This window comes from Pleurodeles waltl, chromosome 2_2 (genome assembly GCF_031143425.1).
Source record: "Pleurodeles waltl isolate 20211129_DDA chromosome 2_2, aPleWal1.hap1.20221129, whole genome shotgun sequence".
Taxonomy (NCBI): Eukaryota; Metazoa; Chordata; class Amphibia; order Caudata; family Salamandridae; genus Pleurodeles; species Pleurodeles waltl.
In genome coordinates, this window is record NC_090439.1 from 664,498,290 (window position 1) to 664,517,247 (window position 18,958).

Below are 18,958 nucleotides of genomic sequence, written 5' to 3' on the forward strand. Positions count from 1 at the left end.
TTTGGGGAGGAATGGAGTCGGCCCAGGCTCTGAAGAACGAGGTCTAGAATGACGACGCTCCGTTGTACCATCAGCCAATGCATGAGGATAAGTCTAAGACTTCTTTGACTTCTTACTTTTCTTCTTATGCCTCGACTTACCCAATCGTCCCGAGGACTTGGAGGAGGACAATGACAACTTCAGACTCCGCGACTGGTCCTGGGACCTTCCTCTTGACTGAGACCTTGACCTGTGTGGAGTTGTGTGGAGGACCATCAGCTTTAGGGACTGCTCCCTCAAAGTCTTCAGATGTATAACCAGGAACTTGAAGCACAACTTCGGGTCATGGTCACACTCCACGCACCACAAGCACACGAGCTGCGGATCCGACACGGGCATCGCCCAATAACAGGAATCGCAGGGCTTGAAATCTGTCTTCCTATAAGACATATCTTGACACACCAGGAGAAATTCTCAAAAAATAATTCTACTAAAGTCAATAAAACACAAGTCAAAAAGCGACTGCGGGGTAGCTCTTTTCAGGTCAACAGCACTGGCTGTCGCAGGAAAGAAAGGAAGTGATGCTGGCTCGCCTGAAGGGCACCTAAAAAATGTGGAGCTGATCGACACCACCTACCGGCACAAAAGGGTACTGCTCATGAAAATCTTCTAGATCCAGTCTGACGCCTGGAGAGAATTCAAAGGTAAGGAATCAGCAGCTAGAAGTCTCTAGCAGATGCATACATACCACACTTTCAACAAACAATTCTCTACTGTTCAAACAGCAACAGATATTTGATTGATACAACACTAGGAATGTCCGATGCCCAGATTGACAAAGCACAACAGTAACAAACCTATGGCTGACAGTGCCATTTAAGTGCATAACCATTTTTAATTGATACACTTGGCAGCAACATTTACCAAATTACTGGGTTAGCTGAGTGCCACAACATTCTGATTTACTGGTCACCACCCACCTAGATGAAACATTAGAGCTGGTATTTGATACATCAACATCTTTCCCAATTAAATCTTCTAATGCAGTGATTTCCAAACTTTTAAGAACCTTGAGTCAATATTTAGAATGACTAGCTTTCACTACCCACCTAGCTTTAATGGACACGAGGCAGGGGGATTTTTTAATGTAAAAACAGGAATTGTTTCTAAATGTCATGAACTTGACCATGCCCTTCGATATCGGACTGTGGCCACACATATGATCTATCTGTGGCAGACAGTGAACTGCACTGGAGGTCGAACACTTTTCAGAGTGGGGTGCTGCCCTGTGGCATTCATTCACTAACATCACAAGATTTCTGATAAATATTGGTGCCAATAACCTGTGATTTGAGCAAATCTTAGAAACCCCTTCTGCTGCAGAGTATGATGTAAGGGCTTATATATATTTAGCTCTTCACATGGCGGTCCGACCTTGGATTTGGGAAATCCACTAATAATATAAAATTTGTTGTGGCAAAGGCCCAAACTAGTTAGCTACTAATCTCGGATATTGACATGCTACATACTTTATCTATTCTGGAGGAGGGTGCACAGACTCACGATGATCCAATTATGAATTTGGAGGTTTTGGGCCTGCAAACAGATATAGCATGTACTAGTCCATTTAAACCTAAATCTACTTTTTTTACCAGCTGTACAGAGTGATGCAATAGAGGTTTTTGAGAGGGATGTGGTCAAACAGTTTAAGAAAATACAGTTTGGCACAGTGGGTAGCAAATCTGACAACCTCTCACCCTTGCAAAAATTGGCATTGGACAAATTAGCCAAGGATTCTAGTATTGTAATCCGTGAATCAAACAAAGGTGGGAATGTTGTTGTATTAGATAAAAATCAATACTTGGAAGAGGGTGAACAACAACTTAAAGTGGCAGATTGCTATGCTGTAGCTGAACAAACAGATTTGAAGCCATCTACTGTGAAGTACCATGAGTTTTTAATGGAATGGAGAGAGAGGGGTCTAATTGAGTGGGAAGAATATCATTTTCTCAAATGTGACCACCTTAAGACACCAATCTTGTATCTTTTACCTAAGCTTCACAAAGACAGTCAAAATCCCCCAGGCAGACCAATTGTGTCAGCAATGGGCTCTTTACTTGAAAATACTTCACAATACATTGATTTCTTTTTAAGACCTTTTGTGGAGAGTCTACCCTCCTATTTGAAGGAAACCACACAGTTTTTAAAACTAATGGAGGGTTTGAGTTGGGAAGATGATTTTTTACTCCTAACCTTGGATGTTACAAGTTTATATATCTGCATTCAACATGACTTAGGCCTGATGGCTGTTAGACACTACATGAGAGCTAGGCCCATCTCATACCTTATGCACACAGAAATGATTTGTGATATGATTTGGTATTGCCTTAGTAATAATTTCTTTCTTTCTGACAATCAAGAGTATAAACAGCTACAAGGGACAGCTATGGGTACATGTTTCACTCCCAGCTATGCAAACCTTTTCATGGGCTGGTGGGAGGAACAGATATCTATTAATATTACTGATTATGAGGATAAGGTTGTACTGTGGTGTCGATATATTGATGACATATTTATAATTTGGAAAGGCGATGAAAATTCAGCAATGAGATTTGTAGCAGCCCTAAATGTGAACGAGTACAATTTAAAATTCAGCGAACAACACAGCAAGACATCAATTCAGTTTCTAGATGTAGAAGTAGCATTGAAAATGATTGTGTGAAGACAAAACTACATAGGAAAGCAACAGCTGGCAATAGTTTGTTAAATGCTAGGAGTGCTCATCCCTCCAATTTGATCAGGAGCATTCCATATGGCGAACTATTACGTGCCAAATGTATCTGCAGTACCAGGGACAGTTATCAACAAGAATGCACGGTTATGTGCAAAAGATTTTCTGAGAGAGGCTATAGCAAGCAAATTATCAATACAGTTATAAAGAAGGTAGAGTGTCGGTCTAGAACAGAGCTACTTTATCCAACACATACAACTAACGCTAATGACCAACAAATGAAATTCATTATGACTTTTGCAAGTCAAGCTTCAAATATGAGACAGATTCTGAATAAGAGTTGGCATTTTCTGCAGACGGATCCCCATTTGATGAAGTTTGTCAGTGATATACCATCTACCACTCTCCGGAGAGGGAGATCCATACAGGATATTTTGAGCCATAATTTGGTGGTCAGTTCGAATAACAGGACTCAAGATAGATCTAGTGTTTCAGGGTTTTATTGTTGTCAACAGTGTAAGGCTTGTAAATATAGTGCCAACTGCCTGAATGTCATTTGGGACAATGGACAGAACAGACAGGATTCAGGGTCATTACAACTGCCATACTGATTTTTGTGTATATTGCCTGAAATGTCCATGTGACAAAATATATGTGGGAAGCACCATCCATAAAGCAAAGAAGAGAATCCTGGAACATTTACGAGCTATTTGCAATAATGACCATAATTACCCTGTGGCAAGACGTGTTCAAGAAGAACATCAGGGTAATGAGAAATTTCTCAGCTATCTGGTTTGTGATCAAATTAGATCTGATGTGCGTGGGGGTGACAGACAGAAAACATTACGAAGGTTGGAATCCAAATACATCATCAGATTCATGACTCTCTCCCCTAGGGGACTTATTCCAGTGAGGAAATTAGCTTTTATTTAGGATATTAATTCTGGGTATAAGAATAGTTGCTGGTCAGGTATATTGATGATATTAATGATAATTTTAGATTGTAGATATTTGTAATCGTCTTCTAATATGGGGTGCGGGGTGTTATTGGGCACTTTTAAACATAGACTCTTTGGCAGTGGTATTTGTTTGAGATTGGTATATTTATTTAAGTGCAGATAAACAGGGATCTCTGGTGATCTTAATGAGATGGGTTGGGTTCCTTTCAGGTATTATGCATGTATTTAAGGAACACAATTTCAATACTATCTATATATATTTGATATTTAAAATGTATAACTGCTTGATGTTGATGTACCTTGGTACTTGTAGGAATGACTAACCTTTAATTTTAAATGTTATCTTTGGATTCTGTTGTTTGGGCAACTTAGGCATTATTTACCATACATACCATTCAAATATGGCCACTGCCTTTGTGTGGAGTTTGTTTATGTTTATGTAATTAGTCTGTTTTTTTTATGTTTCGTGCACTGAGGTGAACAAGGTTACGGCTGAAACGCGTTGGGAGGAATTTTCTGTGTGACAGTAGAACTTTCTGCAACTGGCTGGAAGTGTCCTGACTTTTTCTTTTTATTGCAAGGAAATAATTATATATATATATAAAATGTCACTTACCCAGTGTACATCTGTTCGTGGCATGAGACGCTGCAGATTCACATGCTGTGCATTATCCTGCCATCTAGTGTTGGGCTCGGAGTGTTACAAGTTGTTTTTCTTCGAAGAAGTCTTTTCGAGTCACAAGAACGAGGAACTCCTCCCTTTCGGCTCCATTGCGCATGGGCGTCGACTCCATCTTAGACTGTTTTCCCCGCAGAGGGTGAGGTAGGAGTTGTGAATATAGCAAATGTGCCCATGCAATGGAGTAAGTATGTATGTACATAATGTGTATTAAAATATTATTTATTTACAAATTTTCAATTTTCATTCAACTTATAACGGCTACAGGCTCCCGGGGAGGTGGGAGGGCGCATGTGGGAGGGAAAGTAGCTGCCCTTGATAACACCTGCATATATGTAGTGCTGTCCTCTGGCGGTGACGGCCTTGCCGGGTAACAATCAGGACTGTCAGAGACCGGTGCATCATATAAGTCCCATGCATCCGGGTCATCCTGTGTCATCCCCGTGTGAGTTGGTGACTGCGTTGGGGGTGTTGTTACCGGGGACAGCTGTGGTGAGTGCAGTGGAGAAGGCTATGGCGAAAACCTTGGTGGTGGTGTCTTGTCTCTTGCCACCTTTGCCTTTGGCTGCATTTCCGACTCCTGAAATGCTAGCTTTCTTTTTATTTTAGGAAGAGTTTGAATTTTACCAGTCTCTTTTTGGATGTGCAGCCTCCTTTGAGTATGGTCTGTCTCTCCCATACTTAATTCCTGCTCAAATCTGTGCTCTTGCATTTGGCTGGAAAGTCTGTGCTCTTCTGTGTAGGAGCCTATTTTCGGCTCAGAGGCTGCCTTTTTCGATACCGAAGGTTTCGGAACGGTCTTTTTCGGCTAAGAGGAAACCTTTTTTACTTTGGGTGTGTCGACCTCTCGGTGATGAGATGGGTCGGAGCCAGTATCTCGACCGGAGTCGGATGTCTCCAGCTGTTGGGAGGCCTTTTTCGCTGCCGATGGTTGGTCACCGTGTTTTCGGGTTAAGCCATGGCCTGTTGGCGGTGGCATCCCCTTGGCCTTTATAATCTTGGAGTGAGTCTTGGCCGGGGCAGGTTTACTCACAGTTTTTTGCTGTGCCTTCGGTTGCTCACTTTCGGAGTTGTCCGAGTCCGATTCTTGAATGGAGATTCTCTCCTCTTCCTCGACCTGTTCGGCTGGTGTTGACGCCATCTGAAGTCTTCTGGTTCTTCGATCGCGTAGGGTCTTCTTCGATCGAAATGCCCGACAGGCCTCGCAAGTATCCTCCCTGTGTTCCGGTGATAGACACAGATTACAGACCAAGTGTTGGTCTGTGTAAGGATACTTGGCGTGGCAATTCGGGCAGAAGCGGAAGGGGGTCCGGTCAATGAGTTTCGATGATGGACACGGTCGGGCCGACCAGGCCCCGCTTGAAGAGTGGAAGCCCCGAAGGGCCGCCGGAGCGCATCTACAGTCGGTGTCGATGTACTAACACTAAACCGGTACCGAGCGCAAACAATACCGTCAAATGTTTTGATACTTAGCTAACTTTCCCGATTCGAAATACAGAGTGAAGAGGGACACGTCCGAACCCGATGGCGGAAAGAAAACAATCTAAGATGGAGTCGACGCCCATGCGCAAGGGAGCCGAAAGGGAGGAGCCCCTTGGTCTTGTGACTCGAAAAGACTTCTTCGAAGAAAAACAACTTGTAACACTCCAAGCCTAACACTAGATGGCAGGATAATGCACAGCATGTGTATCTGCAGCTACACATGCCATCGAACATATATATACGCACTCATATACACACACATCTATATACATATATATCTACACACACATACATATATAAAAGAGCTCTACAAAGTAAAACACAGAATGGCACTTATGCTTGGTGCCAAAAAGGTGAGTTTATCATTCCAAAACAGCAGTTTCTGCATTTGGCTGGTGGCCAGCCTTATATAGTGAGGGCGGGTGACAACTTGAACCTGGTATCCAAGATCCAAAGTTAGCAGCTCAGGCGGTTAGACCACATCCATATTTCTCAATTTTTGAATGAAAGTGATACACAAGTGATATGGCACATTCTCTGATGAAATGGCTTTGTGAAGTAAAGCACAGCAGTAACATATACTGGAATGTTCTCCCAGAGTCTTGCATGGGAATACTTGAAAGAGGTTGTTTTAGAACTGAACTTAAGGACATTGTTCAGTACCTTAGCACTGGTGCACAAACGTGATCAGTCATTTTAAATATTACTCATATACAGACCAGGTCTTTCGCAATCCACCAAAAATTCATTTACGACCCCCCCCCCAAAGGGTCCGGAACCACAATTTGGGAAACACAGTTCTAATTAATCTGAAGTCTATGGTGGTAGTAACAGCTGAAGGAAAACATCAAAGGATATAAGCAGCTATTTAAAAAAAAAAATAATTTACACTTTAAAAAGTTCACCATTTAAAGAATTGCACTCAGAGAAAAATACTGACGCTATCAATAAAATGCTATTAATTATTTAAATAGGTTTCATGTGTTATCAAAAGTAGGCAACCACTTCAAAATAAATAAGAACCACATGTTAATCAAATGTTAAACATATAGCAAAACAACAGCAAGGAGCACAAAATAATTAACTACAATCTTTTGCACTTCATAGCATTGGGCCTTCAGAAGTACACAACATTCTTGTAAAAAGTGAATATAAAAGATAGGGCAGAAAATAAGTGCTGCTAATTAGAAGTGAGGATGACTGACAGGGTGGATGAAAGGACTGGTTTCAAAGCATATCATTTGCAAGGGAACAAGTGCCTGTTACCTAGAGACGGGAAAGCAGTGACACAGTTGACAAAATTAGCTAGATTTTCTATACCTGAGCCTTCCTTGGAATATACAAAGACCTAACATTTGTGAACAAATTTAACCTCTGCTGGCAAAAAGCAATGACGGGCGCTAGGATTTCAAATTGTATATACGCCCATTACTTGGTAATAAGGGATTTTGCTATGGCCAACTGAATAATACCAAAGGCTGACAAATGTTCTTGTTGCCTTGGTGAATGCCTGGATGGGTATATGGTCGTATCGTTTGTGTACTGTAAGTCATTTGAATGGCCTCACCTGATTTTTTAAAGACTTTCGGTACAGCTGATGTGGTTAACTAGACTTCAGTCAACACTGACATGCAATGCCTGGTGATGCCGGCTAGCATCTTACAGACAATGTTCTTTTTGTGTTGTGTTTGACGGTTAATTGCGTCGGGAAAGTGCACGAAAAAAAAAACAGAACACAAATAGCCCGCATACATCTGAATAACAGATGAATTAGCTACACAGAAACCAAAAATTGCGCCTTCAGGGCGACAGATACAATCTTACAAGGACAAAGGGGAAAATTGGAATTAGTTCACTCAACCGAGACAGACGTTACAGGTTTGATCCTCACAAATGAAAGCAGGTACATTTTCTGCAGGTGGCAGACCCTAGGATGCCTCTCCTGAAGTCCAGCTATTTGTAGGAGGCTCACTGACTACTCGGACATGAATCATTTCAGTCTCTTCTTGGTAAGGAGTCATTATGGGCCTGCTCCCATACATGTACTTTGCTAATGTGAGATACATTCGATGTTCAAAGATTTGTTCTCCTTGGGTTTGAATTAATGCCTCCTGACTCAAAAGCAATTACCGTCTGACAAAGTCAAGAAGCAAACCTGAGATTTTCTGCAACCGCAGAAGCTAAGTGATGTTACACGATGCAGAGGGATGCAATGGCCAGGTCAACTCAAAAGGATCCAGGCAGAAACATGATATTGTTGCACTATGAACTGCTTTGGCACAAAGATTAAAACTGCATTAAGGAGTGATGTCAACAAGAGACGTGTATTTTTGGGGGCACTGCAAATGTTGAAACTGTTTTAGTAGCTGTAACTTGGAAGAGTAATGTCTTTGCTTGCTTTTTTTTTTAACTGTTATTCTTGGTGTTATGGCAGTAGGGAATGTTCAGGAGAAATACAATACAACAGGCTATAAGGCACTGTCCATTGGTGTGTGTGTGTGTGTGTGTGTGTGTATATATATATTTTTTTTTCTTTTTTTTCCACTGAAAAAACAAAGGTTACAGGGACATTATAGCTGAGAAATGGGGGGCGTGGCTGGAGGTCACGCAAGATGGCCGCTGCTCTTTAGAGCTCCATGAGGCTTCAGCACTTCCTGGAAAGAAGGAGATGTTTTCAAATCAAAATTATTAATTTCTTCAGCATTTTTGAGCACCAGAGACATCAGTTTTGAAGTCATTTCAGAGACTTCATGTGAGGGCCTGAGGTAATTATTTATCTTTGTCATTTATGTTTCACTCCATAAGCCTCTGCACAAACCTAAACTTTCACAGAGATGTTTCTATTTGACTTTTAACTGCTTGCCTGGATGTAATTCTACAAATCTGGTTTCCTCTGCAATGGAATATTTATTACCTTCTGAGAGCCAGCTGAACTTTTGACCTCTCTCTTCAAACACATTTAGCTGAGGTTTTCAACTTTCAGTATTCACTGGCAGCTCTTGTCAAGGAGCTCTTTCAAATTGCTCTTTATAACATGGTAAATGCTTTCCTTTGACAGAGGGGATTTTTTCCTTTTCAGAAGGTTCCCTTAAAACTAGTCACCAATTGTTTGACTATGTACAGTAAAGTGCTTTGCTCTTGTGGTATTCTGTCATGCCTCTTATGAGAGAATAATTTAGGATTTTCTATTTATATATTTTTTTTTATTATATTTTGCTCTGTTGGAAACTTCTGGCAGCAGCTTGTCATTGTAATATAATTTCATCAACACCTCACATTGCTGGCTTCCTATTACCAAATTGCTGCTGGCTTTTATGGGGAGACCACATAATTCTCAGAGTTGCCAGTCATCATCTTTCTCCAAGTCTAATAATCCTCTTCGAGTGGTGCGCACACATATAGCTAAATCTTCTCTACCATCAGCTTTAACAATGGATAGTGCTGCAGTCTTTTTAAAGAATAGCGCCTCTTCATCTCATGCTGCTGGCGCAATTGCGAAAAAGCGCCCATAAAAAGACCTTGATTCTCCCTCAAAATCACCTACACATCTTACTCTAGATGATGTCATGGAGGAACTGCGTGCACTAAAGCCCTTTATGATGGACACTAATGCCTCTTTGCAACGTACTGAGGAGCAATGGTCCCAACACGAACAACAAATTTGTACTCTGGAACATAGAGTCAGTGACCTTGAAGATTGTAGCACTGTCAGTCCTCAGATCTCTAAAGACATAGCTCAACTTAAAAGGCTTACTGAAAACTTAAAAAACTGAAATATGAGAAATAATCTTCGCCTTTTTGGGATTCCAGAAGGTTCAGAAGGCTCTAGCATGATTGCATTCCATCAAACAGCAATACCATAAATTCTTCGCTTGCCTCCTACCTCTCCCCTCTCTATCCAACGGGCACATCGTTTAGGTCCACAGACTTCATCTGGCCCTTATGCACATCCTAGAGGAATTATTATTCTCTTTCGCCAATTTACTGACTTGATGCAAATACTCTCAGAAGCCAAAAAGATGGGCGCTTTGCTATGGTCAGGTCATAAAGTGTTTTTTACACAAGACTTCTCTCCTGCTACAGCTGCACGTTGCAAACTGTTTTTGGACTTAAGTCCAAAACTCAAATCCTTGAATATTCGATATGGTCTTCTTCACCCATGCCTTTTCAAAATTACATTCAAGGACAAATCTTACTTGTTTGGGGAACCTTCAGCACTACAGGCGTTTATTAACCAACACAAAACAGAAGCAATGGAACTAGGAGCATCTGCAATTACTTGAAGATATAATTTAATTTGTCTTTAATGGCCTTTCTTTTTTTTTTTTTCTGGACAGTTTAATAGTAATGGTTATGTTTAATATGTATATTCATGTTTTTCCTTCTCTGCATCTTCTTATTTTCTTATATATATATATTATTTTTTTTAGATAGTGTTCTTTTTGCAATCCTCATGTTCCTTTCCCAACCGTATCCCTTTCTCACCATCCAAACTGTTCTCCTACACGTTCCATTGGTAAGCTTTGATTTTTATTGTTTTTCATGTCACAGTCCTTTACTGTAGTTATTACGTTATTTGGTCTCCTGAATGGTACATTTTTCGTTTGTATGTTTTTTTTTTCTTCCATGAAACTCGCCTTCATATGTTTTAATACCTAATATCACTTTTCTTGTGCTGAAGCCACTCTTGCCTGTCTTTTCAGGTTCTCCGCTGTCCCTCTACCTTTTGGGGTATTCACTTTCTATCTTGTTTTCTTTAGCTTTCGTGGACTTTAGTCCCTGTATTGCCACATCCTTGTATATACAACTTCTGGAGGCCATCTTCCTCCTTTTCTTTTTCTTTACTATCTTGTTTCTTTCCCATTTCTTTGCTTTTGCAAAATTGATATGCCTAGTTTTTTCCTTGTTACAGCAGTTGTTTATTAATACTTCTTGTTATGCAACTTAGAACTTTTATTTGGAATGTTAAGGGGCTTAAATACCCCATTAAACGTCAGCGTGTCTTATCTCACCTAGCTTGTTTGAAATGCCACATTGCTTTGTTGCAAGAGACTCACCTCAACGACTCTGAGGCAATCAAGCTTAAAAAACAATGGGTGGGGGACATTTTCTACTCCCCTTCCATCACAAACAAAAATGGGGTAATTATACTCTGTCATAAATCTCTCAAGCCTACCATAATTTCACAGCATCAACATACAGAAGGTCGCTGGGTACTTGTTACATTTGCAAATGACCATATTTCTCTTACTATCCTAAATATATACGGCCCCCCACACATCTAGATCCACATTTTTGGAAGAATCTTTCACATATTGTCCCTGAACATTCCTCAAACAATTTACTAATAGGTGGTGACTGCAACCAAATTCTCGATCCATTTTTGGACAGACATTCAATGTCACGTTTCATTCCAAATGCCTCCCACAAAGCTTTTAAAAACTTTATTTTATAGCATTTGCTCTCGGATTCCTGGAGAGTATGCAATCCCGACCTCTTGGAATACTCTTTTTATTCTCCTTCCCACCATTCCCATTCTAGCCTTGATTATATCTTTCTGAGTAAAGGTTTATTGCAACATATGGTCAACTCTGAAATCGGTGCTATTTTGATCTCAGATCACGCACCTGTGATTACTGGCCTTGATCTTTTTCTTAATGGTTCTAAAACATCTTCATGAAGGTTTAATAACTCTCTACTTTCAGATGCTACTTTTATTGCTTCCTACAGTAAGTTTATAGAAGAATACTTTCACATCAACGATAGTGATCAACTATCATTTCATTTTGTGTGGGATGCATTCAAAGCAGCCTGTAGGGTTTTCATTATAAGTTACGCTCACTCAAAAAAAAAGTCTGCTCAACAAAAATCGACTTCCATCCTTGAAAATATAAAGTCCCTAGAACATGAATTCTATACTGACAAAACTAGTAAATCACATCTTGAAGCACTAGTCTCAGCTAAAATGGAGTTTAACCAATATACCACTGAACAAGCATACGGCACCCTCCTGAAAATAAATGCTAGATATTATGGTGGTAACAATGAAGCTGGTTCTCTTCTAGCTCGATATTTGAAACAAAGAAATGAAAAAACAACTATTAAATCTATCACAGATAAGAATGGTGTTAAACACTTTAGAGATAAAGATATAGCATCGTGTTTCGTTTCTTACTATAAAGACCTGTACACTCCAGAACACATATCAACAGTTGAATCTCTCAACCAATATTTCTCTAATCTCAAACCAAGAGACCCATTGCAGATTGACCTCTCATCTTTAGACCAACCCCTACAACTTACCAAACTATATACAGCTTTACAATCTCTCCCCAAGGGTAAGGCTCCAGGCCCAGATGGCTTCACAGTAGAATTCTTTATTCAGTTTGCTAAGTCTCTTTTCCCAAAACTCTTTCAATTACTTAATCACTTTAAAAGGTCAGGTTCTGCATCTGGGTCATTTACGGAGGCCATGATTTGTCTTATTCCCAAAAAAGATCAGGATGCGACTGACTGTAAAAATTATAGACCCATATCTTTAATTAATACTGATTGTAAACTCTATGCCAAAGTTTTAGCTCTCCGTTTACTCCCATATATACCTGACCTTATTGATTCTCATCAATCTGGTTTTATCCCTAATAGAAATGTAGCAATAATTCGCGTACTTTTTTAAATATTATTAACAAGGCATCTAAACTTAAGATTCCTCTGGCAGCTTTATCATTGGATGCGGAAAAGTTCTTTGATAGGGTCTACTGGGGTTTCTTGTCGAAAGCATTGGAATGGAATGGACTAGGTACTAAATTCTGACATTTTATATCCATTCTTTATTCCTCACCATGTTCCTCGGTTATAACAAACGGTATCCGATCTCCTTTTTTCCCTCTTAAAAGGGGTACTCGTCAGGGATGCCCATTATCTCCTTTACTATTTATTTTGGCTCTCGAACCTTTCCTATAGCAATTAAAAATGTCTGAACAATTTACGGGGTTTCAAGTTAATAATGCACACATAACATTTATGGCATATGCTGATGATATTCTTTTGTTCATGTCTCACCCTGACACTTCTGTTCCTGCATTCCTGCATGAGCTCAACTTATTTTCTGAATTATCTGGCTATAAACTTAGTAGAGACAAAACAGTGGTCTTACCACTTAATGCTCATTGAACCGGCTCCGTATTCCTTGATGCAGGATTATCTTGGAATTCTTCTAAGATTAAATGCCTGGGGGTATGCTACTGCAATACTCTCAAGCATACATTAAGGACTAATTTAGAAATCTTATCTGCAAAGCTTGTAGATCTCACAAAGAAATGGTCTCCGTTATATCTCACGTGGTGGGGCCGCTTGGACACCATTAAGATGATGCTTCTCCCTATCATTAACTTCTTCCTTCTGATGCTTACTATTAAGATACCTAAACTATTTTTTAGTTCAATTGATAGAATTCTATCCAAGTTCCTGTGAAACGGTAAACAATCCCGAATCTCTCTCTCGAAATTTAAACTTCCTAAAGTACTAGGTGGAGTTAATTTTCCTGACTTTATAACTTATCACAAATCTTTTGGCATTAAGCAAATACATCCCTATTTATCTACACTCAATGATGCCCCTCAAAAGCTATGGTTCTCTTTGGAAGAAACATTTATTTCTCCCTTTTCCCATAAACACATTATATTTATGTCTAACCCCCAAAAATTCTGGTTGCCCAGCACTGTATCCCATTCAGTCAACATACTGAAACCTTTTTTTATTTTGCATCTTACCCCCATTAATCAATTCTTTAACAGTCCTATTTGGCACAATAGTTCGCTTAGGAAACAAGGTAAAACCTTGTGTTGGAAGGCTTGGATGATTAAAGGTATTCTTCTCATTTCCCAATTATATCATAAAGACTCTATCATCCCTTTTACTACTCTCTCAGCAATTTATAATCTCCCTATTCCCATGAAATCCCAATATATCATTCTTTCTACTATAGTTCAAGAGGCCCTCAATAAACTTATACATCATAATCATTCTTCTCTTGCATCATCTCCACACCCGATTGTAACTTCTAATTATCGTAGGGCATCTGGAATTTATAAACTTTTAGGAACGTCTGTTTCACCTAGACTCAAATCACCTTTGAGACATTGTGGGAATCAGATCTTGGTGTTGTTTGGCCAACTTCTTTATGGGATAGAATATGGTTTAAGATACATTCCACTGCACGCCCTGCAAGCCTCACACAGACCCTATATTTTTTTTTATAATAGACTTTTCTACACTCCTGTACGCCTTTACAAACTCAAACTTGCACAAAATGACAATTGTTGGCACTGCCACACTCAGCAGGGTACTGACTTCCACATGTTTTTTTCCTGTCCATCCCTATCTACTTTTTGGTCCTCAATATGGTCTCGCATTTCAGCAATAGCTCAGATCTCCTTACCAATGTCATATGAATTACTGTTTTTGGGTGGCATACACGATATCTGGAGTTCATTCAGGCCTCTTGGAAAATTGGTGGACCTTTTGCTTTCTATTGCAATCTCTATTATTACTTCTAACTGGAAATCTTTGGAGAACATTACTCTCAGACAGTGGTGGAATTCTGTATGTTATCATCATAGACTTTACAGCTACAAGCTTAATTCAACAGGAACTTTCTTCAAACGTCATCAGCTATGGTTGCCATTAAGTAACTATCTCTCACGCACTGCAAAGGAAATTGATTTTTCTCCTCCTTTTTGAAAAAAATGTCAATATTTTTCCTGTTTTTCTTCTTATATATACTTAATTCATCTTACATTCGCTGTAACTAATGTCTATTACCTCTCTCTCCAGATGGTTATCACTTGATTCCCTTTTCTAGCCCTATAGCTCTTCTCCCTCTGCCTCTCTCTTTCTTCTTTCTTTATTCAAACTTGGAGTCTTTGATACTATTTTGCTGTATATGCCTAATTCATGTACATGTACATACTGATATTTTCATTGACGTTATAAAAGCTGACATGAGTGCTGTAATATGTGAGGTAATTAGCAGTACATGGCAAGGGGGCGACTTATACTTACCTTAGGGCTTGAGTTATACTTACTTGAACTAACTTTCACCGCTGAATTTCTATGGTTTTGTGCGAGTACATTCAGAACCTAACTATAAAATCCCTGTAACCTTTGGTTTTTTAAGTGAATTTGTAAGTTTTTTTTTTAATTCCATTTCCTAATTATAATGTCCCTGTAACCATTGTTTTTTTCAGTGAATTTCTACGGGTTAACGTAAATTAATTTTCAATACTATACATTAATCTAACCACCACCGCACATAGCCTTTGGCCATGCTTAGTGGGAGTTGGCCACAAGGGTTGGCCACAGGATGCACCCAAAGCGCTATAACTACCCAACCCCATGACCAGTCCCTGTGGCCAACCCCCCTAATCACCAAACCTGACACTGCCCACGACCTCTGTCATTTCCATAAGTGAGCTTAAACTGGAGCACGTGCTACTTTTATAAGTGTAAATGCTTCCTAATGACGTTTAATATCTGTGAAATCAGCATGTAGGCCAGATGGGCCTAGACTTATAATATTTTTTTGGGGGGGTGCATGGCCCCCTCACCGACTGATTTTGGCCCCAGGACCCCATCCCCTGGGGCCTGGCCTTTTATTTATTTTTTTTGAAGAGGAGGCCACATGGCCCCCCCCGTCCCCTGGCCGATTTCAGCCCCGGGGATTCCATACCATGGACTCACCATCAATTTTTTTTTTTTTTTTTAGGGGGGACGGGGACCTATCACCCCCTCCCCCTGGCCGTTTTTGGTCCCGGGCAACAGCCTCACCCGGGGAACAGCCATCAATCCTGGGTGCCCCACGGCATTGCATTTGCACACAGGGAGCTGCTCAACATGCAGCTCCCTGTGTGCAAGAGCAATTGTTTCCTCTGTCCTTGTGATCGCGGGCAGGGAAACAGAGGAAACCTCCACTCCCATCAAATGAGAGTTGTCTGACAGTTCTCTCTTGGTAGGAGTGGACTGCTTGCTATGACTTGGATGCAGCTGTCAAAGCGGCCGTCAAGTCAAAGCAAAGAGATAAGCCCCAGGGGTGGGCACCCCGGGACATAGCAGGAGCCGGCCCTGGGACGTGGCGGTCCCTAGGGCCATCTATGGCTTCTCGAGGGGGATTGTGCCGCCCCCTCCAACATTCAATTTCAACTGGGGGAGGTAGTGGTCCTTGGGGCCAGGGGTCAGCAACGGAGCCCCTCTTTATCAGATTTTTCAGCCCCAGGGAGGTGGCAGTCATTGGGGCTGCAAGGGAGCTGTGTGCCCCCGCGTTCGTTTTCATCTAAGCCCCGGGGAGGTGGCAGTTTCCCAGGCTATATAATTGTATATTAGCCCCGGGGAGGTGGCAGGCCCCAGGGCTGGGTGGGTCCATAGGATCCTTCCTACTCAATTAAATACATTTTGCCCTGGGGAGGTGGCAGTCCCAGGGTGCAGGGGGGAGTCACGTGCTCCCCCTGCATATTTCAAAACATAGGCCCAGGGCAGGTGGGGGTCCACAAGACAATAATAAGTGCAGGAGGGGGGTCCCTTTGCGCCCCCCTCCTTATGGTTTTTATATGCTCTGGGACTTGGCCCACCCAGGGGCTTTAAGAAAAAAAAAAAACAAGCATGGGAGACCGCACCTTTTCTTTTTTTAAATATTTTTACTGTTAATTTGCCGTAAACATGTTCTTTTTTAAAGTGTTTTTTCTCTGGCTGGGTCCCTCTGAGACCCCCTGTGCCAGAGCTAAGGGGTCAGGGTGTCCCTACCCTGCCCCTTTTGGGTTTTTTTCACAGTTTTTCTGAGACTCAGCTGAAGCAGAGACCCAAGAGTGCTGCCAGCACTTCCTGACTGATTTGTTGGCAGCCCTTCAGAGCTGTACATTGCCCTGCAAGAGCTCGTTAAGATTCGCAAAGTAGTTACGACCTCAGATATACAAATATATTTCCCCTTTAATATCTCAAAAACTACTGAACGGATTTACACCAAATAACCAAAAGCATAACCTGCGTACTCAAAGGTAGCTTTCTGCCAAATTTGGTGCAACTCCATCTAGTGCTTCATGCTGTAGTCGTGTTCTAAACTCCTATGGGAATTAACATGAGAAACGCCCATTTTTTTGGACCCCCTGCCCCTTTTTATTCCTTGACCCCGCTTGACTGTTCACCCCAAAACTTTCTGTGCACAACAAGAATCACAGGGGCACTTTTTTTGAAAATTTTGTGATGATTCCGCAAATGGTGCCAAAGATACGGGCAAGTCAAAAAACGTTTTTCTATGGAGACACAGTCCTGACTATAACTACCTACCGGCGATCGTTAGTAGCTTTTATATGTATCTATATATATATATATATATATATATATATATATATATATATATATATATATATATATATATAAAGAGAGAGAGATAGATAGATATATAAATAGCTATAGATATTTTTTCATGTAAGGATCCACCCTGATGAGGATGTTAAGTTGAAAAATAAAAAGGGCCTAATACATAGCCAAGCCATCAGTACTGGTTAAGTACAGGCAACATGTGGGTGGCTCCCAAAAGGAAGCAGCAGCTCCCTGTCTGTGCCTTCTCTAAAACTGAAGACAAAAAACCACTGACAAAGGCAATAAGTCTGGGTTGAATGTGCTACCCCTGCAACATTATCACATTTTAGAGAGACATACTGGAGGAAGCCAACTAGAGTCGAAATAGAGGGTTATAGTTGTACAGAAGTCCCCTCATTGAGTTCAATGCACGCACTAGAGTGGAGCAGGAGTAAGCACTCAAAAAGCCAATTTCATTAGATACAGAGCAACACTTAAAGATGCCTTTAAAGTTTCTAGCGGAGGGCTGAAAGATGCAAGTTGAAGAGAGCCAGTGGTTGAAAGAGGGACAACCAAATCCACTCTCTAAATATCAATAGCAATGGGCGTGTTTGACAGCTGTCAAAACACGAGTTACAAATGGAAAAAATGTTTCAACCCAACAAAAGAGTAAGCAACAAAGTAAGGATGGGAATGTAGCAAAACCCACAGGAGGCAAATTTAGAGACAAGCACTCACTCCTGAAGGAAAAGTTCCATCCAGATCTGTTTTATGCTCGTCGTCTGAAACAAATTGACCCATGAGTGCATCGAAAAAATGAATAGCCTCTTGAGCGTGCTATTACAAGAAATTTCAGACAAACGACAATACCTTTTCAAAACTCAAATTTTATTTACAAACCCTGTACCTTGGTAGGAAATGGTCTTGATAGCAATAAACCTTTCTAGTTTTAAAACACAGTTATATTTCAAATGATCGTTTTTGTCTGAAAATGTCTATGAAATGTTTATTTATTCTTGACTGTCCTCCTGGAAGAGGACTGAAGGATAAAATGATGGATGCCATAGCACTAAACCCATTTCTTGCCTAGTTGAGGATCTGTAAAGAACCAAAAATAAGGATAAACTGAAAAAATAGGTACTTTTTAAACAATAATAAAAAGAGATATGCTAAAAACCGAACAACTGATGTGGGGACGAATGTATCATCCAGTTTAGAAACATTATCGAATATTATCATTTTTTTTTAAATAACAATGATTCGGTATAATTTCATAGTACTTTTCATTTAAAAAACAAAACCGAGTAAACGATTTAAAAAGCAGAGTGCTCTACGACGAAACACCGCTCTTACTATCACGTTATGGGTAAAGACCAGCCGAATTCTTCAGACGAAAGCTTATCCAACTCCTTTATCAACCTGGAGCAAATGGAATCCTAATCCGAGCTAGACGAATTAGAACAAAGAGCACAAGTAGCAAGGACAACCAAACAAAGGAAGAAAAACACAGATGGAACATAATTACAGTCTAACAAGTGGATTTGATAACAGTCCTATCATCTTGTCTTCTGTTTCCACGTTTCACTGTAACGAATATGTCAACTGTTAATTCAGATAAATATAAAAGTGTGGAATTGTTGACAGTAAAATTAATGTGCGTATGAAAGCCCGCGTCATTGTGACTGCTTAGTTGATGAATTATCTGTTGAAATGTTTCTATGCTGTGAATTGTTCACACTTCATTTCTCACTGTTGATATGCTTTGAACACTCAGTC

General features: G+C 40.4%; 1 protein-coding gene across 2 annotated transcripts in view; it reads right to left on the bottom strand.

Moving 5' to 3' along the window:
- Positions 1-18,958, bottom strand: part of NSMAF (neutral sphingomyelinase activation associated factor) — a 665,048-nt gene that overhangs the window by 477,947 nt on the left and 168,143 nt on the right. The gene's annotated exons all lie outside the window — the stretch shown is intronic.